This window comes from Schistocerca nitens, chromosome 3, assembly GCF_023898315.1.
Source record: "Schistocerca nitens isolate TAMUIC-IGC-003100 chromosome 3, iqSchNite1.1, whole genome shotgun sequence".
NCBI classification, from domain to species: Eukaryota; Metazoa; Arthropoda; class Insecta; order Orthoptera; family Acrididae; genus Schistocerca; species Schistocerca nitens.
In genome coordinates, this window is record NC_064616.1 from 347,615,326 (window position 1) to 347,642,299 (window position 26,974).

The window sequence follows — 26,974 nt, forward strand, 5'->3', positions numbered from 1 at the left end:
CATTTTGAACTACAAAGCAAAGGACATGTATCTAAGACTATCCCCCAGTTAACTACGGTAACACCTCTGCTCTTGTTTCTAATAGAGCCTTGAAAGAAACTCTGTCCTAACAGGCCTCGGAAGGCCCAAAGGTGCAGACCGGCGGGCCGGCCGCGGTGGTCTAGTGGTTCTAGGCGCTCAGTCCGGAACCGCGCGACTGCTACGGTCGCAGGTTCGAATCCTGCCTCGGGCATGGGTGTGTGTGATGTCCTTAGGTTAGTTAGGTTTAAGTGGTTCTAAGTTTTAGGGGACTGATGACCACAGATGTTAAGTCCCATAGTGCTCAGAGCCATTTGAACCATTTTTTTGCAGACCGGCCGCCGTGTCATCCTCAGCCGATAGGCGTCATTGGATGCAGGTATGAAGGGGCACATGGTCACCACACAGCTCTCCTGGCCTTTCTCAGCTTGAACAGGAGCTGCTACTTCCCGATCAAGTAGCTCCTGAGCCGGCCTCACATGAGCTGAGTGCACATCGCTTGCCAACAGCGCTCGGCAGAGCCGGATGGTCACTCACCCAAGTGCCAGTGAAGCCAAACAGCGCTTAGCTTCGGTGATCTGACGGGAACCGGTGTTATCACTGCGGCAAGGTCGTTGGCTTCTTGAAAGAAAGGCCTGCGTCAAAGATTCAATTGATTTGTAAAACAGAGAACCGAAGTATAAAGTCAGCTAAATAATAACTTTGCGTCGTGTGTTTAATGTCAAGATACATACTTATATTACAAAATTACATCAGCAACAAAAAGGAAATCACAAAATATGGTCATAAAACTTCCACTAAACTTCAGTTATTTCATTAAGTGTTGGAAATGCCTACTACCGTTTACTGTAAAACGAGTCGGTATTATTACAATGCGACGCTTTAAATCCCACGTTCGTGTCGCCGGAACTTCTGCATAGACTTCTTCTTTGAGCTTACCACAAAGAAAAAAGTCCAGTGACTTCACGTGAACATGCGGGCCAACTGGTAACATCTTCTCATCCTTTCGAACGACCAGGAAAGAGCCGAGTAAGAGCTTTCCTAAGCACGAACGAGTAGTAAGCTAAGCACTCATCAAACATCTACGTACTTCCTCTAGGATGACCGGTAGCTGTTCGGTAAGAAACTGTGCGTATCTTTTACTTCAATGAAGTACGGACCAATCACGTAGTCTCCAATAATCCTGCATCAAATGTTCACATTCTACTGCTTCTGACTTTCAATCTGGCTGTCAGTGCGGACCTTCAGCTGCACAATAATGCGTATTTATCTTACGGTGATGCTTAAAGAGAATCGCTAAAGAGAAGTCGTTGAAGAAAGAACCCATTTTCTTGATGTCGCACTGGAACTGAGCAATAAAATTCCATGAGCCTTTTGCAATCCCGGTGGCTAATCTGCATATGTGGCACACGATACGGATGGAAGCAGTTTAAGCGTAAAATGTGAACAAAGCAGGGGAGGTTTATTCCAAAGGCATCCACAGTTCCTTTGCAGCTAACATATGGATTATCAGCACCTGCTACCAGAAAATCTACTTCGTTTTCACTAAGCTCACTGCAAGCTTGATCCTTACTCTTTGCATAATATTTCAGTGTCCTTCCAATTTCTCGCATATTGGCGTGATTGCCATTCTTGTAGAATACCGTATGTAAGGATACTTTAGTGCGTAAAATTCAACTGTACTCTTCGCGTTGCTTCTGCATTCTGCGTAAACAAGTACAACACCAAGTTTCTCTTGGTCCGTGAAAGGTATTTATTTTTGAAACTAACCAGTAATTGGCACATATGAACGACACAGATACAATGAAAGCTACATTTTCTCTGGGCCCCTTTTATACTGATATTTCGGCGAAGCATTATCCTCTTTGCTCCTTACTCGACGTGACTTATTCCCTTGTTTTGATATGAAATCATGGATTTCCGCATGAGACAGCAATCGTTTTCTTGTTCAAAATAGATAAACCCTAAGTTCTAAATACTGCAGTTCTCCGAAACTACTGATGAAATTTTGAAGAGTGAAACTATAATATTAGCAGCAGAAATTTCTATAGTTCCGTCTGAAAAAGAAAACTTGTCACCGATTTCTCTGTAATTATTATAGCTATAAAAAGATACTACACTTCGTTTGGTGAGAGCTTTCACACAGTTCATCCGAATAAAAACAGAATGACGGTATCTCAAACGGATCCGGAAATATTTGAGGTGAACAGTTTAGCTGCATCACCCAATATACACTGAGGTGACAAAAGTCTTGGGGTAGAGATATGCACATATACAGATGGCGGTAGTATCGCATAAACAAGGTATAAAAGGGCAGTGCGTTGGCGGAGCTGTCATTTGGACTCATGTGGAAGGGTTTCTGGCGTAATTATGGCCACACAACGTAATAAAACAGTGTTTGAACACGGAATGATAGTTGGAGCTAGACGCATGGGACATTCTGCTTCGGAAATCGTTAGGGAATTCAATATTCCGAGATCCGTAGTGTTAATGTGTGCCGAGAATATCACATTTCAGGCATTACTTCTCACCACAGACAACGCAGTGGCCGATGGCCTTTACTTTAGGACCGAGAGCAGCGGCGTCTGTGCAGAGTTGTCAGTGCTAATAGACAAGCAGCACTGCGTAAAATAACCACAGAAATCAATGTGGGACATACGACGAACGTATCCGTTAGAACAGTTCGGAGAAATATGGTGTTAATGGACTACGGCGTTATAAAATCGACGGGAGTGCCTTTGCTAACTGTACTACATCGCCTGCAGCGCCTCTCTTGGGCTCGTGACCATATCGGTTGGACCCTAGACGATTGGAAAACCGTGGCGTCTTCGGATGAGTCCGGATTTCAGTGGGGTAAGAGCTGATGGTAGGTTTCGAGTTTGGCGCAACCCCACGAAGCCATGTCCGCAAGTTGTCAACAAGGCACTGTGCCAGCTGGTGGTGGCTCCATAATAGTGTGGGCTGTGTTTACATGGAATGGACTGGGTCCTCTGGTCCAACTGAACCGATCATTGACCGAAAATGTTTATGATCGGTTACCTGGGGACCATTTTCAGCAATTCATGGACTTCATGTTAACCACGCCATGTCTTCAGGCCACAATTATTCGCGACCGGTTTGAAGAACAGTTCGACAATTCGAGCAAATGATTTGGTCACCTAGATCGCCCGACATGAATACCATCGAACATTAATGAGATGTAATCGAGAGGTCAGTTCGTGCACATCATCCTGCACCCGAAACACTTTCGCCATTTCGGACGTCTAAAACTTCAGGAAGGGGGGGGCGGGGGGGCGGGGGGGGGGGGCTTATCGAGTTGCTGCACGACGACGCGCAAAAGGAGGTCCGACATGATATAGGAGGTATCCCATGACTTATGTCAACCTCAGTGTATGCCTACTAGCTCCGAAGATGGTGACGAGATTGAAAGAATGAATGATGTGACAAAACAAATTATTCAGAATTCGTCAATAGGAAAAAAATGAGAAAAAGTACTTACATACCATGGACTGGGGGAAAGGAATGAAAGAGAAACACCCGGTAGCGTTTTAAACAGAGCACAGAATTGATTTAAGAATCATGACCGAAGATTATATAGGGGACAGAGATCTACAAAGCTAATTTTAAACTGGAAACATTTCAAGGGTCACATGTAGACTCTTGGGTTATAAACTGCAAATTACAACTGAAGAAATTAAATAACGGCAAGAAATTAAGGTAATGAGTCGTGGATGAACTGAAGACTCAGTGTTTGTTGAGAGTTTCAAACGGAGCATTATGTAGCGATTGACCGAAGCAGAGGAAAGGACAACAGCAGAAGGCGAATGGGTAGCTTAGAGAGACGATATATTGAAGGCAGCAGAGGATTAAATAGGCTGAAAGATAAGGCCCGGTAGAAATCTTTGGACAATACGCGAGATATTAAATGTAATTAACGAAAAGAGAAAACATAAAAATGCAGCATATGAAATAGGGAAACGGGACTTTAGAGGTCTAAAAGTGTTGTTGATTGGAAGTGGAAAAGCGAAAAACAGGAATGGCTGGAAGATAAATGCAAAATCATAAAATCGTGCAGGACGATTGGGAAGGAAAACACCACCTACAGGAAAGTTAAATAAATCTTTGGAGAAAAGAGATGCGTCTTTATGAATATCAAGAGATCAAACGGTAAGTGAGTATTGCGTAAAGAAGAGACGGCCGAAAGCTTGAAGGAACATATAGAAGGGCTAAGAAAATGAAACAAACTTTAAGACGAGATTTGAGGAGCCAAGAGGAAGTAGCTGAAGATGATGTGGAAGATACGACGTTGTGGGAAGAATTCAAGTGCACTGAAAGAGCAAAGTCGAGCAGAGGCATGTGGGGTGTACGACATTCACATAGGAATTTTGATGCCCTTGGGAAAACCATCTATGACAAAACTATTACATCTGTTATACAAGATATTCCTATGTTATATGAATGTAACCGACTGACAGTTTAATAAGTCTCGGTTGCAAAATACTGCCACGAATAACTTACAGAATAATGGAAAACTGCTAGAAATCGCCCTTGGGGAAGATCAGGTTGGATTCCGGAGAAATGTAGGAATACGTGAGGCAGTACTGATCATACGACTTATCTGACGTGATAGATTTGAAAAAGGCACAGCCACTTTTATAGAAACTGTAGTGTTGGAGAAAGCGTTTACCAAATTGACTGGAATACACTCGTTGAAATTCAGGAAGTAGCAGAGATAAAATACACTGAGCGAGAGGTTATCTGCAACCTATACAGACACCGGTCGTCAACTCAGTTCCTTTATACAGAATATAAAGGACCAGTTACAACAGGACTCACCCTGCCGAGTTCTTTGTCGTATTCATATGATGCCGTCATCACTGAAATATGCTGTAATCACTACAACAACAGCACATACCCTCTCAACCTGTGAGGTTGGACTTCGTTTTTTTCTGCTCCTCTGTGTGCTTCACTTCCTTTATTAGGCTGTGTAGATTAGGAAATGAGACACTAAAAGAAATAAAATGAGTTTTGCTATTTGGTAGAAGGGATATAAAACACAATATGTCATTAGCAAGATAAGCGTTTCCGAAAACGAGAAATGTTTTACCTTCTAATATAAATTTAGGTGTTACGAAGTTAGTTGTGGAAGTATTTGTCTGGAGTGTAGCCTTGCAAGAAAGTGAACTGTAGACGATAATTAGTTAAGACAAGAAGAGTGAATGTGGCGCTCCAGAGGAGTGCTGAACATCAGGTATGTAAATGGAATAACTAATGAGGAGGCATTGAACCCAACTGAGGGAAGAAGAAGTTTATGGCACAACTTCAATAAAAGGAGGGATCGATTGATAGGACACTTCGTGAGGCATCAAGGAATCGTCAGTTTTCTATGGAGCGAAGTATGGAGGGTAAAAATTGTAGGAGGCCAAGGATTTACCACATTAAGAGTTTTGAAGTAGCTGATGCTTCATTAGTTATGGAGAGAGGATGAGGGTTGCACAGGATAGACTGGAGTGTCGAGGTACATGCAACTAGTCTTTCGAACTAAGATCACAACAGCGTCAAGAACCCATCCATAGTTTTTATCTTTTTGTTCTGTAATCTACAACAACGATTTAACTGCAGAAAATAAATCGAAGTTGAAATTATTAAAGACAGTAGTACATTTAGCAAGATACAACAGCACTAACCGGTGGTGGTATGCAAAACATCGGGTGCTCGAGAACTACTGCGGGAGTTGCTATAGTTTTTCGTGTTCGTCCTGTGTTGTTTGTAACGGCGGTCATGCGCATCTCGTATCTATTTGCCAGAACGGGCCACAATCTTTTCAGCGTCTCATGTTACAAAAAAAATCTCTACGATATCAGCCTGGAAATATTTAAAGAGAACGGCATACTCTGAGGTGAAAAAACTCATTTGATACCTCATAATATCGTGTCGACTTCTTTTTGCCCCGTGTAATGCAGCAGCTTGACATGGCATGGACTCAACAAGTCGCTGGAAGTCCCCTGCAGAAATATTGAGCCATGCTGCCTCTATAACCCTCCAAAACTGCGAATGTGTTGCCGGTGCAGGATTTTGTGCACGAACCGATCTGTCGATTATGGCCCATAATTGTTCGATGGGATTCGTGTTATGCCATCTGCGTGGCCAATTCATTCGCTCGAACTGTCCAGACTGTTCTTCAAACCAATCGTGAAGAATTGTGGATCTGTGACATGGCCCATTGTCATCGATAACAATTCCATCGTTGTTTGGAAACATGTTCTCCAAATAGCTGAATAGCCATATGACCCAGTCGATTCCATGTAAACACAGCCCACGTCATTATGGAGCCACCAGCAGCTTGCACAGTGCCTTGTTGACCACTTAGATCCATGGCTTCATGGTCTCTGTGCCACAGTCTAACCCTACCATCAGCTCTTACCGACTGAAATCGGGTCTCATCCGACCAGGCCACGGTTTTCCAATCGCCTTGGGTCTAACTGATATGGTCACGAGCCCAGGAGAGACGCTGTATGAGATGTCCTACTGTTAGCAAAGGAACACGCGTCGGTCGTCTGCTGCCATGGTCATCAACGCCAAATTTCGCCCCACTGTCCTAACAGATACGTTTGCCGTACGCCCCACATTGATTTCTGCAGGTATTTCATGCAGTATTGCTTGTCTGTTAGCACTGATAACTCTTCGCTGACGCCGCTGTTCTAGATTGTTAAGTGAAGGCAGTCGGTCACTGCGTTGTCAGTGGTGAGAGATAATGCCCGAAATGTGGTATTCTCGGTACACTATTAACACTGTGGATCTCGGAATATTGAATTCCCCAACTACACTACTGGCCATTAAAATTGCTACACCAAGAAAAAATGAAGATGATAAACCGGTATTCATTGGACAAATATATTATACTAGAACTGACATGAGATTACATTTTTACGCAATTTGGGTGCATAGATCCTGAGAAATCAGTACCCAGAGCAACCACCTCTGGCCGTAATAAAGGACTTGATACGCCTGGGCATTGAGTCAAACAGAGCTTCGATGGCGTGTACAGATACAGCTGCCCAAGCAGCTTCAACACGATACCACAGTTCATCAAGAGTAGTGACTGGCGTATTGTGACGAGCCAGTTGCTCGGCCACCATTGACCAGACGTTTTGAATTGGTGAGAGATCTGGAGAATGTGCTGGCCAGGGCAGCAGTCGAACATTTTCTGTATCCGGAAAGGCCCTTACAGGACCTGCAACATGCGGTCGTGCATTATCCTGCTGAAATGTAGGGTTTCGCAGGGATCGAATGAAGGGTAGAGCCACGGCTCATAACACATCTGAAATGTAACGTCCACTGTTCAAAGTGGCGCCAGTGCGAACAAGAAGTGACCGAGACGTGTAACCAATGACACCCCATACCATCACGCCGGGTGACACGCCAATATGGCGATGACGAATACACGCTTCCAATGTGCGTTCACCGCTATGTCGCCAAACACGGATGCGACCATCATGATGCTGTAAACAGAACATGGATTCATTCGAGAAAATGACGTTTTGCCATTCGCGCACCCAGGTTCGTCGTTGAGTGCACCATCGCAGGCGCTCCGCTCCTGTCTGTGATGCAGCGTCAAGAGTAACCGCAGCCATGGTCTCCGAGCTGATAGTCCATGCTGCTGCAAACGTCGTCGAACTGTTCGTGCAGATGGTTGTTGTCTTCCAAACGTCCCCATCTGTTGACTCAGGGATCGAGATGTGGCTGCACGATCCGTTACAGCCATGCTTATAAGATGCCTGTCATCTCGACTGGTAGTGATGCGAGGCCGTTGGGATCCAGCACGGCGTTCCGTGTTACCCTCTTGAGCCCACCGATTCCATATTCTGTTAACAGTCATTGGATCTCGACCAACGCGAGCAGCAATGTCGCGATACGACAAATCGCAATCGCGATATGCTACAATCCGACCTTTTTCAAAGTCGGAAACGTGATGGTACGCATTTCTCCTCCTTACGCGAGGCATCACAACAACGTTTCACCAGGCGACGCCGGTCAACTGCTGTTTGTGTGTGAGAAATCGGTTGGAAACTTTCCTCGTGTCAGTACGTTGTAGGAGTCGCCACCGGCGCCAACGTTGTGTGAATGCTCTGAAAAACTAATCAGTTGCATATCACAGCATCTTCTTCTGGTCGGTTAAATTTCGCGTCTGTAGCACGTCATCTTCGTGGTGTAGCGATTTTAATGGCCATTAGTGTATTTCCTTTCGGGATGCACTCAGCCTCGTGATGCTAATTGAGGAGCTACTCGACCGAATAGTAGCGGCTCCGGTCAAAGAAAACCATCACAACGACCTGGAACGCGGTGTGCTGACCACACGCCCCTCCTATCCGCATCCTCACTGAGGATGACACGGCGGTCGGATGGTCCCGATGGGCCAATTGTGGCCTGAAGACAGTGCTTTAACTATTTCCGGAACAGAATTCCCCAAGCGTGTACCTACTACTACCAATCCGCGTCGTGACTCTGTTACTTCCAGTCGTGCTGGTATATTCAAGTCGGACCCTTTTTCAAATGAACCATTCGAGTAAAACTGACAGCTCCGCCAGTGCACTGCCCTTTTATACCTTGTGTACGCGATACTACCGCCATCTGTGTATGTGCATATCGCTATCCCATGACTTTTTGTCACCTCAGCGTAAAGGACGTTAGTTTAATAATGCGTTGTTATTATACTTGGTCGTTGGTGGTTCTGGTACGAAACCTACTGCCGGCGGCTAACCTCGGCAGCGCTACTGCTGTACGAGCCGTGTGTGAGGAGTCAGTATGACTGGCATCGCCCTCGCGGCCAGTGTTCCCGCTGGAGCGCGAAGTGCTTCACGGTCGCTCTCGAGCGGGTGAAACTCCAGCTTTTTAGCGCTCTGTTTCCTATGGCCTTGATGCGCAACTTGCCTGTGTAGCCCGCAGCAACCGTTTTCCACTAACAGGAGGACATTTAGGGTGAAAAGAGGACAACTGTGATATAGTATTTGTTAAGTTCCGTGGAACATTAAATGATTCTTTTATTGAACTGATGTGGAACGAGACAGTTTATAGGACGTATACATGTTTACAGTTAACATTAATGAACACATTATTTTTCAGTCCTACTCATACCACTACTGTTTTTACCTGTCAAACATTTTGTGTTATTGGGATAAAGATCAAATATTTTTGTAACCACATATTAATGTAACTTAACTTAATTGTTTGAGAAGCTCAGTAATGTGCTTCTTTCAGTTCAGATTTTCATCGCCATGTACGGCCACAAATTTGGAGCATTCTACCCTTTTTATTAACTCCTGTTCATGTGCTACATCAGTTGTTGATATGACTGTTAGTTGTACCGAACTGAATACGGTATGTTTTCTCAAAATTTAAGTACAATCCATTATCCTTGAAACTTTGTAAAACTTCATTAACAATAGCTATTGTAGCTTTCACTATAATAGTACTTTCTGCAGACGACATTTGTGTTATAATAAATCCCAACTCAGCTTGATGAATGTTAAGTGGAAGGTAATTAATGTTAGTCTACACCTGTATAATGTAACGGACCACAACGCATTTAGTATTTTTTTGCGAAAAATGTCAGCATAAACATCAAGAATCGTCATGCAGGGTGATTGTTATTAACGTTTAAAAACCCCCGAAGACGTAGATGACGCGGAGACAAGTAATTTAATATACGACACATGGAGCCGCAAATTTCGGGAAATACCTCAAAAGTGGACGACAAATGTTGAACCTGTGACGTCACCAGATGACGTACCTCGCTGCACGTATTGGGCTTGTCAATCCTACACTCGCCGGTAGGCCGCACTGTTACACGTCGCTCCGCTAGGCTTCTGTTTTCGAACACCTTTTGTAAATGTGATGTATTGTAAATGTAGAAGTAAGAAAATATTGTCCTCGCTGTAACCAGAATAAGGTGCTCTTATATTGTGTTTCTTCGCCTTTTCCATCCTTTTTTTTTTTTTTTTTTTTTTTTTGCAGACAATATTTAGATAAACACACATAAGTTATTTACTGGTAACGATGCAATTGGGAAGCTTATACTTATTTACAGGGTGTTTCAAAAATGACCGGTATATTTGAAACGGCAATAAAAACTAAACGAGCAGCGATAGAAATACACCGTTTGTTGCAATATGCTTGGGACAACAGTACATTTTCAGGCAGACAAACTTTCGAAATTACAGTAGTTACAATTTTCAACAACAGATGGCGCTGCAAGTGATGTGAAAGATATAGACGACAACGCAGTCTGTGGGTGCGCCATTCTGTACGTCGTCTTTCTGCTGTAAGCGTGTGCTGTTCACAACGTGCAAGTGTGCTGTAGACAACATGGTTTATTCCTTAGAACAGAGGATTTTTCTGGTGTTGGAATTCCACCGCATAGAACACAGTGTTGTTGCAACAAGACGAAGTTTTCAACGGAGGTTTCATGTAACCAAAGGACCGAAAAGCGATACAATAAAGGATCTGTTTGAAAAATTTCAATGGACTGGGAACGTGACGGATGAACGTGCTGGAAAGGTAGGGCGACCGCGTACGGCAACCACACAGGGCAACGCGCAGCTAGTGCAGCAGGTGATCCAACAGCGGCCTCGGGTTTCCGTTCGCCGTGTTGCAGCTGCGGTCCAAATGACGCCAACGTCCACGTATCGTCTCATGCGCCAGAGTTTACACCTCTATCCATACAAAATTCAAACGCGGCAACCCCTCAGCGCCGCTACCATTGCTGCACGAGAGACATTCGCTAACGATATAGTGCACAGGATTGATGACGGCGATATGCATGTGGGCAGCATTTGGTTTACTGACGAAGCTTATTTTTACCTGGACGGCTTCGTCAATAAACAGAACTGGCGCATATGGGGAACCGAAAAGCCCCATGTTGCAGTCCCATCGTCCCTGCATCCTCAAAAAGTACTGGTCTGGGCCGCCATGTCTTCCAAAGGAATCATTGGCCCATTTTTCAGATCCGAAACGATTACTGCATCACGCTATCTGGACATTCTTAGTGAATTTGTGGCGGTACAAACTGCCTTAGACGACACTGCGAACACCTCATGGTTTATGCAAGATGGTGCCCGGCCACATCGCACGGCCGACGTCTTTAATTTCCTGAATGAATATTTCGATGATCGTGTGATTGCTTTGGGCTATCCGAAACATACAGGAGGCGGCGTGGATTGGCCTCCCTATTCGCCAGACATGAACCCCTGTGACTTATTTCTGTGGGGACACTTGAAAGACCAGGTGTACCGCCAGAATCCAGAAACAATTGAACAGCTGAAGCAGTACATCTCATCTGCATGTGAAGCCATTCCGCCAGACACGTTGTCAAAGGTTTCGGGTAATTTCATTCAGAGACTACGCCATATTATTGCTACGCATGGTGGATATGTGGAAAATATCGTACTATAGAGTTTCCCAGACCGCAGCGCCATCTGTTGTTGAAAATTGTAACTACTGTAATTTCGAAAGTTTGTCTGCCTGAAAATGTACTGTTGTCCCAAGCATATTGCAACAAACGGTGTATTTATATCGCTGCTCGTTTAGTTTTTATTGCCGTTTCAAATATACCGGTCATTTTTGAAACACCCTGTACTTGTGAAGCAGTATGGTAAGTTACTGTTATGCAGTAAAATGTGTTCGTAAAATGTGTTCGTATCCGTTAGCATTTATCGCTTTTTAAGCGCAATATAGGGACCACATCCTAACCACGAAAAACACCCCCACACCGTAACATCACCTCCTCGGTACTTCACTGTTGCTACTACGCTACGTCCTCCAGGCAATCGCCGAACCCAAAACCTTCCATCGGATTGCCATAGGCTACAGCGTGATTCATCACACGTTTTTATAAATCACTCCATTCTGCTCTGGTGCCGCAACAGCGGTCTCCAAACTAAGGAACCGTCTCTGTTGCAATGTTTATAACATCAGATTAACTGGAAAATGTGACAAAGCAATTATTACATAAAATTTTTGATTCGCGAACCAATCTAAACCATTAAATGGCAGAATAAGCTAATGGAGCGAGGATGAAAACTTACCTCAAATGCCTTAAAAAGGTAGCGGAGGCCGCATCAGTCAGAATGAAAGCCGTGGTGCCAATCACCTTAGTCAATATTAAAACCATGAAAAAACGCTTTAAGCGAAAACTCGATCGTCAAACTGAAGTTAAAAATCCTGAAACGATAAAAAATGACTACGAGGGAACGAAAAACCACGAAATACACTCGAAGCCGAATATTCAGGATAAGGGAAGAAAAGGAACTCGTGAAGCACCAGTAGCAAACAGTGTAGATAGGCCGGTGTTCACAGGCATGTCCCACAAATAAACAAATGCTGTAGTCGCTGATATGTATGCTGAGGCGTGGAGGGTTGCGGAGTCAGGTGAGTAAAACCGTAAGTTGGTGGGAAGGGCCGAGTGGCGGCGCTGGCTGTGAGGGTAAGAGGAATTAAACGACTTATCTAAGCTGATAAAATTGGTATAATAATATACACAATAGGAAGTGACGTAAAATCGAGATGCTAAGTAGCGAGCTTTAAAAAACCGTTCTTAACCAGAAATGAAAAATAATATGAACTATAAAGTGTGAGTGACAGTGAGAACAATGAATGGTGAGACATAAATAACAATAAAATGAAAATTAAAACAGTCTTTAGAAAAATGGTAATCAAATGTCCAAATCTTAAAATAAATGATTAAAAAGAAATAGAAAAACAAAGGAAGCGAAAATTACAAAACAAGGTAGAGGAAGCGAAAAAAGTGAAAGAGGAGGAGGTGGAGAGAGAGAGAGAGAGAGAAAGGAGAATAGGAGGGGGAAGAAGGGAGGGAAAAGAGGGGGTTGGGATGTGATATAGGTAGGAGGGAACGGGGAAGAAAGTAGGAAACCTCTTAGATAGAAAAAGCTGTTTAGGGGACAAACATAAGTGACTAGGAAAACAGTGGTCGGGCCCAAAAATCGAAAAACAAACGTAAAATAAATGTGGAACTAAATGAAGCAAACCTTGGAAAAACTGACATCATTGCAGCGTAGTGGATTTGATTTTTACAAACCAATTGGTCATTAAGGCTTAAATGACCCGATGACCTAAGGAGTTACGTTGTTTCAAAGTCCTCAAGAAAGTTTGAGACTCGGCTTCGCGTGTATTTCGTAATTTTTTGTTCCTTTGTGGTCATTTTTTATTCTTTCAGGATTTTTGTCGTTAGCTTGACATTTGCGTTTCCACTTCAACCGTTTCCTTGTGGTTTTAATATTGACTTTGGTGATTGCACCATGGCTTTCACACTGATGCGTCCTTCGCTGCCTTTTTAAGGCATTTAAGGTAAGTCTTCATCCTCGCACCATTGGCATTTCGCCACTTAATAGTTTAGACAGGTTTGCGAAACAAAACTTTTGTGTAATAATTACTTTTTCATGTTTTGCAGTTAATCTGATAATGCGCTAAGTGCGCGGAACGCGTTATTAATCAATAAATGTTGCAACTGAGACTGTCTTTTATTTGCTATACTCGCTTCCAGTCAACCGCTGTGCCGTGGCATCGCTCTTTATAGCACCTCAAGCGTCGCAGAACATTGGCTTATGAGGAGTTGCTCGTTCATTGTACCTAATTCATTTCATCTCCCAACGCACAGTCATTGTGCTAGCTGGAACTCAGGAGTGAATCCTTCCGCTGATTTTATGGCACTGCAAGGCTCGATGGACCCTGCCCTTCAGTACATGAGGTCTGGCTGGTCTTGGTTTAGTTGTGGTTGTCCCTTAAGGTTTCCACTTCACAATCACATACCCAGCACTCGACATTAGAAGGGTTCAATTGTCTCTGATAGATTTGTTACTCAGGTGACATCTAATGACTAGTTCGCGTTTGTGTTCCTGAGCGAACCACTCTGATATTTCTGCTTCTGTACTGGCAACACAATACACCATGCCGAACGTGTCCATCTCTCGTGACATCTTTTCACAGAGTTAAGATACTGATAATCTGTTTTCATGAACATGAATACTCACAAGTACCTCATAAATGGGGAACATTGTGTTTTCGTAATCTTAATGAAAACCTAGATACAGCCATTAATTTTGTGTTTCAATTAGAAGTGTGCCATTTTTATCCAGAATAACAGTTTTCGATTAGTCAGATGGAGTGATACAGTTATTTTGTGGGTGTGACGAGAAATTAATGAAGTGGACCTGCATTCAAATATCCATCCCAACATGATGATTCAGTTTTCCCCCGGTTTCCTCAGATCAGTTAAGCAGGATACTGGGATGATTCCTCTGAAAAATTGTACGGCTGATTTAGTTCTTCATCCTTGCGATATACGAGCTTTTAGTTTGTCTCTAACAATCTCGGTAGTAGACGAAATGTTAATCGCTAATTTCCTTCTCTTCGACAAGAAATCACGCATTGCTTCCCATGAAACCTAATCAAACTAAACACTGACTCGATTTGCATTTCATTCAAATCGTCTGGAAGTCAAAATGCATATATCTCGTATTTCGCCAATCACGTTTCTGCTATTTCGTGCCGGCCGGTGTGGCCGTGCGGTTATAGGCGCTTCAGTCTGGAACCGCGTGACCGCTACGGTCGCAGGTTCGAATCCTGCCTCGGGCATGGATGTGTGTGATGTCCTTAGGTTAGTTAGGTTTAAGTAGTTCTAAGTTCTAGGGGACTGATGACCTCAGAAGTTAAGTCCCATAGTGCTCAGAGCCATTTGAACCATTTTTGCTATTTCGTTCAGAACTACAAAACAGCCGTATCATGAATTTGTTTCATCAGTAACCACTACACTGGTGGCAGAAAACATAGCGTTTCCTTTATTAAAAAAAAAAAAGAACTAGACGTCGGTATGAAAACACGTTGGCCATAAACTGTCAAGAAACCCTCCTGATTTTGAGTGAAGATGAATACAGATCAGCAATATTTTTAACACATCAAAAAATTCTCGAACTGAGAACATTATGTGCCTGACGCAGTACATTACATGTCTAAATTGCTAATCGCCCCAAGCGGAATCCTTGCTTTATTATACTCCTCATTTCACGTTGTTTTTGTGCGATATACTGACGCTACAGGGTTCATCTTTGGCAAGCTAGTGCAAAAAGTGTCACGAAACTAAGAGCAAAATCCGTGCATTTCGCATACTTGTTTACTTATACTTATGTGTGTAATCTGACTTACGGTACTTTTTTTGTGTCGGAGTAAAACTGCGTGTGTCGCATACACTTAAGAGCCAAAGAAACTGGTACACCTGCCTAATATCGTGTAGGGCCCCCTTGAGCACGCTGAAGTGCCGCAACATGATGTGGCATGGACTCGACTATTTTCTGAAGTAGTGCTGGAGGGAATTGATACCATGAATCCTGGAGGACTATCCATGAATCCGTAAGACTACGAGGTGGTGGAGAGCTCTTCTGAACAGCACGTTGCAAATCATCCCAGATATGCTCAATAATGTTCATGTCTAGGGAGTTTGGTGGCCAGCGGAAGTGTTTAAACTCAGAAGAGTGTTCCTGGAGCCACTCTGTAGCAATTCTGGACGCGTGGGCTGTAGCATTGTCTTGCTGGAATTGCCCACGTCCGTCGGAATGCACAATGGACATGAATGGATGCAGGTCATCAGACAGGATGCTTACGTACGTACGTGTCACCTATCAGAGTCGTATCTAAACGTATCAGGGGTCCCATATCACTCCAACTGCACACGCCCAACAGCATTACAGAACCTCCAGCAGCTTGAACAATCCTCCGCTGACATGCAGGGTCCATGGATTCACGAAGTTGTCTCCATACCCGTACACGTCGATCCACTCGATACAATTTTAAACTTGACTCGTTCGACCACGCAACATGTTTCCAGTCATCAACAGTCCAATTTCGGTGTTGACAGGCTCAGGTGAGGCGTAAAGCTTTGTGTCGTGCAGTCTTCAAGGATACACGAGTTCGCGTTCTGTTCCGAAAGCCGATATCGATGATGTATCGTTGAATGGTTCGCAAGCCGAGATTTGTTGATGGCCCAGCATTGAAATCTACAGAAATTTGTGGAAGGGCTGCACTTCTGTCACGTTGAACAATTCTCTTCAGTCGCCGATGCTCCCGTTCTTACCGGATCTTTTTCTGACCGCAGCGGTGTCAGAGATTTCATGTTTTACCGGATTCCTTATATTCACAGTACACTCGTGAAATGGTCGTACGGGAAAATCCCCACTTCACCGCTACCTCGGAGATGCTGTTTCCCATCGCTCGTCGCCGACTATAACACCACGTTCAAACTCTCTTAAATCTTGATAACCTGCCATTGTAGCAGCAGTAACCGATCCAACAACTGCGCCAAACACTAGTTGTCTTATATAGGCGTTGCCGACCGCAGAGCCGTATTCTACCTGTTTACATATCTCTGTATTTGAATACGCATGCCTATACCAGTTTCTTTGGCACTTCAGTGTAAATTCTCTTCGAAACTGTAAATCCAAAACCATCACGTAAGATATAAACGGGCTTCTCGCGCAGACTGTATCAAAACTCGTACCGTGAGAAATGTATTTTGTGCTATAGCATCACTTATAATCAACCTTTGTGCTTAGTAGTGGTATCCTCGTAAAACGAATAATTTTTTAGAATTTTCAGAAGTTGTGAGTGTTTTTCAAAATATATTTCGCAGTATACAGTCGATGGTGATTTACAGTTACTGTAACACGTATCGTAACTTACATATCGTGTTATATTAGTTTGCCGCACGGGATTTGCCGAGCGTTCGCCAGCACGGTAGCTCAGCGTGTTCGGTCAGAGAGCTGGTTGGCTTCTGTAAGAAAAAACTGAGTGGAAGGATCAACAAACGAACTTTAACGGATTTCATGTGACGTCCGCAACGACCAACCCCAACGATCAACAACGGAGAAAAATGAAGGGAAAAATGGTTCAAATGGCTCTGAGCACTATGGGACTCAACTGCTGAGGTCATTAGTCCCCTAGAACTTAGAACGAGTTAAACCTAACTAACCTAAGGACATCACACACATCCATGCCCGAGGCAGGATTCGAACCTGCGACCGTAGCGGTCTCGCGGTTCCAGACTGCAGCGCCAGAACCGCGCGGCCACTTCGGCCGGCCAATGAAGGGAAAAAAAAGCAGTCTAAGGAGCTGCTGTCATGGACTGTGCGGCTGGTCCGACGGAGGTTCGAGTCCTCCCTCGGGCATGGGTGTGTGTGTTTGTCCTTAGGATGATTTAGGTTAAGTAGTGTGTAAGCTTAGGGACTGATGACCTTAGCAGTCAAGTCCCATAAGATTTCACACACATTTGAACTTTTTTTTATATTAGGTTTCCGTTTCGACAGGAGAGTATCTTGCCTCCATTTATCGTAAAAAAGCTATTTCCGAGTTTGCCAGCGACTAAAACCTCAAAAAAGTTTCAGGAAATTAGTCACTTTTATTCAACGACTCTCCTTAACACAGGGTGATTTTTTTCCACCGTATACAAACACTAAGGATTGAGCGATGAGAGGATAAGGAAGAATAAATGTCTGATGAACTTATGTCCGGAAATTCGTGGTTTCCATGCTAGAGATGATTTATTCAATCATACATTGTCACAGAGGCTGCGGTCTAATACGCACTGTACCATGCAGGCATAGTTACACTATGTGCTGAATGGTTTCCATGTGTGTCAACGCAAGCGTATACGCGCCGTAGCATGTTCTGTCTCACACGTTCACATCGGCCAGGCTGCTTCCGATTAGTGTCAAAGGCAGGATGAATACGTTTCTCCAGTGTCTCCACATCTGGAATGGGCTCTGCATACACAATGCCTTTCAGATGGCGCCATAACCAGGGTTTTAATACGATGAACGAGCAGCCCATGCAATTGGACCTCGTCGGATCCATCGACCTGGGAAGACGTGATTGAGATGCGTCCGGACGTTAACGGCGAAGTGGGTTGGAGCACCCATCATGTAGCATCCACATAACTCTTCGAATCATGAATGGCACTTCTTCCAGCATGGGAGGCAAAGTGACCCGCAAGAACGGCCGATAGTTCCGGCCTGTTAGGCGACGTGGAAGGAAGACTGGTCCCAGAATACGGTCGTCAATTATCCCAACCCTCACATTTCGTCTGCACCGATGCTGATGATTCGCTGTCGCCGTAGCATGGGGGTTCTGCATTCTACCCCACAGGCTGCTGTTATGAAAGTTGAAGATACCACTCCGTGTAAAGGTGTCCTCATCTACCAGTAGGATGGATGATGCAAATCCCGGAATCGTGGTTGCCTAGTGAAGAAACCAGTGACGGAGATGCTCCCGATGTGGAAACTCTGTCGCTAGTAAGTCCTGCACAAGCTGAAAATGATAAGGGTAGCAACAGTTGTCGTGGAGAATGTTCCACGCGGTCGTCTGGCTTACCCTGTACTGGCGGGACAATTGCCTGATACTGACATGGCGGTCGCCTTCTACAGTGATAATCACATTTTCCTCCAAGTCTGGTGTCCGAACATTTCTGGTACGTCCTTGATGATTTCGTTCTTCCTGAAATAAATGGTGTCTAGCGTGGAAACCTGCATTTCCGGACATAAGTTCATTGGGCCTTTTTTGTTCCGTGTCCTCTCATCGTTCAATCCCTAGTGTTTGTACACGTTGGAAAAAATCGTCCTGTGCAAATTTCATTTTGCGTATTAATTGCTTCAGTTCTTAAAGGGGATTAATAATGATTTTAGATTAACAGATACAGAAACTGAAAGAAAAACAGTGCACTTATTTTAAAGTTACTTGCTCACTTTTCTGTAAAACATTGCACGAGCCACATTGCACCCCCACTGTGAATGCTGATCTCTAACTTGCGATGAATTACTTGAAATTTGTAGGCATATGATTACTGTTAAGCAATTGAAGCTGCCGAGAATGAGTGCCTGTTGAGCCAGCGCGGGGTCCGTAGCAAATGCTAAGAAAAAGCGCTTAGCTTACTTTAAGCCTCGAAGTTTAGGATATAAAATAAAATAACACTTTGCCATAAAAACTTTTCTCTATTGAATTTGGGCAACTTTAGGGATAACACTAGTGAAATCAGGGTCTCTAAGCAAATCACATTTTACCTACATTAAGGTAAGGTCGTTTTGCCGTTCTTGTCCCGCAGTGTTGCTTAACTCATTTTTAATGCTCTTTAGTGTTGACTAAGAACGTTGTCCACTGCACTCAATGACCATAAAAGACGATTAAACGCGTAAGAATAATTTTATATTTGGGAAATACGATTCTAATGAGCCTTTAATTAAAAGTGTATAAAATTGCAGTTCCAGGCGCTCGTGCTTTTTGCTGTAAATAGTGGCAGCCACATTTGTTTCGTATAGCTCAGCAAACTGCACCAGTTCGCCACTCAAGCTTTCTTCCAAATCGTCTGCGTAAGCACTAACGATAATCGGGGCTCTTTTCAAGATCTCTTCTGCTTGATTAAAGATTTAAATTGTCGTAGTATTACAAATATACCAGTCGCTTGATAGTAGGCTTCAATGCGTTATCTAGTGTGTGTGAAATCTTATGGGACATAACTTCTATGGTCATCAGTCATTAATCTTACACACTACTTAACCTAAATTATCCTAAGGAGAAACACACACACCCATGCCCGAGGGAGGACTCGAACCTCCGCCGGGAACAGCCGCACAGTCCGTGACTGCAGCGCCTGAGACCGCTCGGCTAACACCGCGCGGCGTTTAGCTAGTGCAGGTAGCACATTATCAATTATGATAATAGACACCTGAATTAAAAAACGTTTTCCAGGTGTTTGGTTTTTCTCAGCTTGAGTATATCAGAGCCGCTGAAATGGTCGTACTATTTATTTCGCTTGCGTCGTCTTGAAGTCTGTTGCTCATATTCTTCACAACCGGTCAGCAATTAGACTTTTGCTCCACTATATAAAAATGTGGACCACATTGCTTGGACGTACCCATGTGACGATTTATAAGGGGCGTATACGACAGCATCAAACCGCTAGTCGTTTGCAAGCATTCTACGATTTCGTTCCAAGCAATAGTCATTATTTCCGTTTCTAATTTATCCATCTCCGGAAGTAGGCCGTAAGCCTGATTACGACACTCTATCTTTTGATCCATGTTATTAGATATTTCATTCAAAGCTTGGTTGATAATAGTAAAATCATATACAAGTGTCTTCGTAGCATCTGCTCGGGCCGACCACCTAGCGTCCGACAACCTCTTCAAAATCGGAAATTTGAAATACTTTCTTTCAGTGCTATCAAAAGAAGACCTCATCGATAGGCAGAAACGAAAAAAAACTAGAGACTTTCAACGAAATCAAAGAAAAAAGATGTTTCAGTACAACACTGTGCAGCGACAACCAAATTTAATGAATGTGCAGAGAATGTATTCTGCGTCTTTATTTATCTTCTGCTTCTAAGCCGCTGTACTTACCACTCATGTTGTTGGCATTGACGTAGCTTTGCCCACGACATTTTTTATTGTCAATGTCACCTTCATTTAAAAAATCTAATAAGCTGAGGGCGAGTTGCTCAGCAGTATGGTCTTCCATGTCCAATAACATTACAGATGTTTCCGCTGGTGGAGACGGTAGGACATAACGCTGTATCAGAGTCACCTGGTCTACAAGCGATATATCTGGAGTGAAATCCAGTGAAACAGAATATTACCTGTATCTCTTAACTTTGCAAATAATATGATCCCGTATGCTTGATGGAATTAGGAGGGTAAACTCCTTGAATGCTGTTTTTGACTAATATGACGTATGTCCCCTTCCTTTATTTGCATGAATATGTATACGTTGGACAAAAAATGGTTCAAATGGCTCTGAGCACTATGGGACTTAACATCTATGGTCATCAGTCCTCTAGAACTTAGAACTACTTAAACCTAACTAACCTAAGGACAGCACACAACACCCAGTCATCACGAGGCAGAGAAATATACGTTGGACAAGAAATATGTTAAATTAGGCTATTAATTCTAATGAACCTACACAACTTCCGTTGTGAGGTGATCCAACAATTACATCACTACCCTGAAACGCAAGACCTCGTTCTAATAAAAAAGTTATAGCTGAAATAATTCGTTGAAGAGCGTCCGCCAATGCTTTTCTTCAGTCTCAGTTTGTATTACAAGTTGAGAACGACGCTCGCATCCTTGTTTTTGCGAACTAACAACGAAATTATCGCTCGTCTGTGTAAAGTGCTTTCTTCATGGCTTTTCAACTGTAAGTAGGCTGTTTAGGTTTTTATCTTGGTAACGCCACGTAGCGCTCTGTATGAAAATCACTGACTGTGCTGTGTGCAGTCTGTGGCTGGTTGGCATTGTTGTAATATGAGCTATTGTAGTGTTGGGCAGTTGGATGTGAACAGCACGTAGCGTTGCGCAGTTGGAGGTGAGCCGCCAGCAGTGGTGGATGTGAGAAGAGAGATGGCAGAGATATGGATCCTGGCAGGGTCGCCATATGAAACGTCCCCTTAGAAAAATTATAAATGATTGTGCTTAAACTGACACACAATATTTTTAGCGCAACGCCATCTGACTTTCAAAAATCACTACTAAAGAATGGCCCTGACTAACAATAACATATACCTTTCATGAATCACTTACCTCACAAAAATCTTCATTACTCAAACTACTGAAATACGGCTTGCGCCAATACTGCTAGCTGAATAAAAGATTCTAACTACTGAAGGCACTAACTACTGATAGGCATGGTTAGCAAATGAAAGATTTTGATAGCGAACAAACAATGTATTTACCTTAATAGTGTTCAAAAGTCATAATATATGTATCTGTTCATGATATCCAGTATTACAAATTTACTCTTTCTGGCGGACACACGTCCAGATCGTCCGCTCTCAAAACTCTGCCATCTCTCTTCTCACATCCACCACTGCTGGTGGCTCACCTCCAACTGCGCAATGCTATGCGCTATTCACATCCAACTGCCCACTACAATAGAGAATATTTCAACAATGCCAACCAGCCACAGACTGTACACAGCACAGCCAGTGATTTTCATACAGACCGCTACGTGGCGTTATCAACATAAAAAACCTAAACAGCCTACTTACACAACGACATGTCCGCGTTCTTCCAGTCATCTAATTCAAATTTCGCAAACCGTGGCGAATTCGTAACTTTGCCAACGAATCGGAAAAGTTTCCCTTCAGATTCATTTGATAGTTTATGTCTCAAGGTGAAAAATAGCTTCTTTGTCGTACATTTTCTTTGAAGACAAAAATTTCTGTTCATGTGTTGCACTTCCCTATTTCCATTCGCAATCTAGTAATCTCGATTAAAGTTGCTCGACCATTGACCATAACCGTTGGAGTACAATTTGCTTTCTTTTCATTTTTGGCTTGTAGGATGTGTAATAACATCAGAAGCATGTAATATACCTTCCATCCCTCTTTGGTTGGAAGACAATGTGGCTGAATTTAGAGGACCTGCTGTCCATTCGACTACAGTATTACTTGTAGAAAATTTGGCTACATCGGAAAGAGTTGTATATCTTCATAAATATTTTATAGTGGGCCTTGTGGCACAATAGAGCTGCACAAATATCACTAATTGCGTGGGTACTGCCAAAGTCTCACTGTACACAGGCAGTAACATTACGAAAACAATTTGAATGCACCGCCAGCAGGCGAGGACAGAGACCATACACAATTATACTTGGAGGCACTGAAACATGCACCGAAGTAGGACAGCAAAACTGATTCGGGCTCAGATAACGATCTTTTTACAACCGGCGTCATGTTACACATCCAGTGTCATGTTACACACTTCAGCTCGTTGGTGTTCCCTCACTCTCTCCACCCTCCTTCCCCCAGCCCCACCCCACCCGTCACCCTGGTGAACACCGGGAAGTGATCAAGGTCACCCAGGGGAATTAGGCAATTGCTCAATACTGGTCATGTGATATAAAATTGGTGGAAAACCCCTCTCTATCTCTCTCAGCCAGAGATAGCACAATAAAATGGCGGGAAACCCAGTGACCAATAGGAATCGAGCTCTCCCCTCCTCCCCCTGCTCATCTTCATCTTTTATAAGTGGGACACTTGAGTGTGTGCAGTTTAACCTCGAAATGAGCAGCATGGGGAGATGTAGTAGGATGTGACTGCCGGCCGCTGTGGCAGAGCGGTTCTAAGTGCTTCGGTCCGGAACTGCACTGCTGCTATGGTCGCAGGTTCGAATTCTGCCTCGGGCATGGATGTGTGTGATGTCCTTAGGTTAGTTAGGTTTAAATAGTTCTAAGTCTAGGGGACTGATGACCTCAGTTGTTAAGTCCCATAGTGCTTAGAGCCATTTGAACCATTTGAAATGTATGTGTCTATTTGTTAATACCAAATTACATTAAGTTACATCAGTTGACTTCTAGGCTATGGCTATTTGTTAATAACAAATTAATACGAGGGTAATCCTAAAAGTAAGGTCTCCTATTTTTTTTGCAAGTACAGATCTCTGTTTGTGTGGCAGTTGGTCACACTCTTATGAAGAGTGCTTCACGTGTTGTGTGTAAACATGCACACGCCGCCCTGAGGCGCTCAGTCTTGGCTTTGCAGCCGTTGAGAATGGAGCTACCTTTGGATGTTACCGCCAAGTGCGAATTGCGCGCAGTTATTCGGTGTTTGACCGCAAAGGGAGCTGCGCCGATTGAAGTCCATCGTCAATTGACGGAAGTGTATGGTGAGTCGTGCATGGATGTCAAAAATGTTCGTAAGTGGTGTAGCGAGTTTGCAGCTGGTCGGACCGAAATTCACGACAAACAAAGGAGCGATAGACCGTCAATTTCTGAGGATATAGTGTTGAAGGTTGAGCAAAGCATGCGTGAAGATCGGCGGATCACCCTGGATGATCTCTGCACGTTGGTTCTTGAGATTTCCCTAAGCACCGCTCACAGAATTTTTACGGAAACATTGAACTACCGGAAGGTGTGCGCAAGATGGGTGCCACGCATGCTGACTGAGGACCACATGCGGCAACGAGTTGATGCTTCCCCGCGCATTTCTTCAGCGCCTTGCAGCCGAACAGGACAACTTTCTGGACTCAAATGTCACGGGTGACGAAACCTGGGCATACCACTTTACATCTGAGACCAAGCAACAATCACGCCAGTTCATAACTTTCTGAACAGTATGGCGGCGAGCTGGTATGACTTGGGCAAACAAAAACTGCCACAGCGTCTACAAAAATGTATCGACAGAAATGGTGATTATGTCGAAAAATAGCTAAATGTTCAAGCTGTAAACTGATGTAAACTATTGTAGAAATAAATAGGTCTATGTACTTATAAGAAAATAGGAGACCTTACTTTTGGGATTACCCTCGTATTAAATCATTTGAGACACTAGCAGTGGCTACATCTTGGCAGATAAGTAAGTACTCTCATCCTTCTGCAGTTTTACGTATTGTCCACATATTTTCGTATTTTCCACCTTTTTCGTATTTACTCCGTGATTTCCACAATGTCACTAATTTTCCCACATTTTTTCGTATTTTATCGCAGACAGAAGTTCAATGCAGGTGATTTGGTGCATATTTCGAAACACAGAACTGTTTTTGAGAAGTTTTACCTACCTAAACTGGTCAACGGAGATATTTATTCTGTGCAAAGTACACAGGGTAAACCAAACAACTTACATCTTAAAGGACAGCGATGGTGAAGGAATCAAAGGTATTTTTACACAGAGAAATTGCAGAAAAGTCCTGAAACGGGCGTATTTCTCGTAGAGTGCGTCGTAAGGTGTCGTGGGAACAGTGTTTTAGTCATATGGCTGGCTTTCCAGCATCACAAAACAGTTTGGTGAAAGATCGCGATTTGCTGTATAGCAAGGTGCATAAGTCTCAGACAGTGCAGTAGCAGACAATGAGTGCTATGAAAAACGTCAGCAGAGGTGGTGGTGGCATTCTCCACAAACTCCCAGTTGAATTTCAGATTTCCAGATACAATTTCTATGGACCTGAAACGAAGCTGAAAACGCGCATGGCTTGTGGTAATAAGGAGACTTCAGTGAGTTGAAAATTAGTTGCTATTTCTGACGTTTGGCTCACATGTGGGAAAGGACTCTGTTGCCCATGTAATGCCAATGACGAGCTGGCTCTCCCTATCTCGCAGCCAGCAGTTCGGTGGTAAAGCCCACCTGTTGCCACGCCGTAAATAAACAGTACCATATGGTGTCTCGCATTAGAGAGGCTACATCTGCGTTCATTAGTTGTTGTTCTAAAGTGATATTTCGTGGCGTTGAAGTATTCTGCAGTCGTCAGGTATCGTGAAAAAATGTTTTGTGTTGACGTTGCATTAATAATAACACTGCGGCACGACAGAACACGAGAATCACAATAAAAGTAGTCGTCTAAGAACACGTTCAACATCTGTGAAGATAATGCTCTGCCGCAAAACATTCCTCCGAATTCGACAATAGTAATGGACAATGCGCCATACTACTTCTACATCTACATCTACATCCATACTCCGCAAGCCACCTGACGGTGTGTGGCGGAGGTTACCTTGAGTACCTCTATCGGTTCTCCCTTCTGTTCCAGTCTCGTATTGTTCGTGGAAAGAAGGATTGTCGGTATGCCTCTGTGTGGGCTCTAATCTCTCTGATTTTATCCTCATGGTCTCTTCGCGAGATATACGTAGGAGGGAGCAATATACTTCTTGACTCTTCGGTGAAGGTATGTTCTCGAAACTTCAACAAAAGCCCGTACCGAGTTACTGAGCGTCTCTTCTGCAGAGTCTTCCACTGGAGTTTATCTATCATCTCCGTAACGCTTTCGCGATTACTAAATGATCCTGTAACGAACTGCTCTCCGTTCGATCTTCTCTATCTCTTCTATCAACCCTATCTGGTACGGATCCCACACTGCTGAGCAGTATTCAAGCAGCGGGCGAACAAGCGTACTGTAACATACTTCCTTTGTTTTCGGATAGCATTTCCTTAGGATTCTTCCAATGAATCTCAGTCTGGCATCTGATTTACCGACGATCAACTTTATATGATCATTCCATTTTAAATCACTCCTAATGCGTACTCCCAGATAATTTATGGCATTAACTGCTTCTAGTTGCTGACCTGCAATATTGTAGCTAAATGATAAGGGATCTATCTTTCTATGTATTCGCAGCACATTACACTTGTCTACATTGAGATTCAATTGCCATTCCCTGCACCATGCGTCAATTCGCTACAGATCTTCCTTCATTTCAGTACAATTTTCCATTGTTACAACCTCTCGATATACCACAGCATCATCCGCAAAAAGCCTCAGTGAACTTCCGATGTCATCCACAAGGTCATTTATGTATATTGTGAATAGCAACGGTCCTACGATAATCCCCTGCAGCACACCTGAAATCACTCTTACTTCGGAAGACTTCTCTCCATTGAGAATGACATGCTGCGTTCTGTTATCTAGGAACTGTTTAATCCAATCACACAATTGGTCTGATAGTCCATATGCTCTTACTTTGTTCATTAAACGACTGTGAGGAACTGTATCGAACGCCTTGCGGAAGTCAAGAAACACAGCATCTACCTGTGAACCCGTGTCAATGGCCCTCTGAGTCTCGTGGACGAATGAGGGATAAAAAACTCCAGCAATATAGTGGAGGAAATCGGATATTTGGCTCTGGGTAAGAAGAAATGTCCCAAAAAAAAAAGGTTCAAATGACTCGGAGCACTATTGGACTTAGCTGCTGAGGTCATCAGTCCCCTAGAACTTAGAACTACTTAAACCTAAGTAACCTAAGGACATCACACACATCCATGCCCGAGGCAGGATTCGAACCTGCGACCGTAGCGGTCGCGCGGTTCCAGACTGTAGCGCCTAGAAATGTTCCGCTGGATAAAGTTGAACATAGCATGTATGGAACTTACAGTGCTGTACCAGCCGAAAACTACGAACTGGCTAACGCTAAAGGG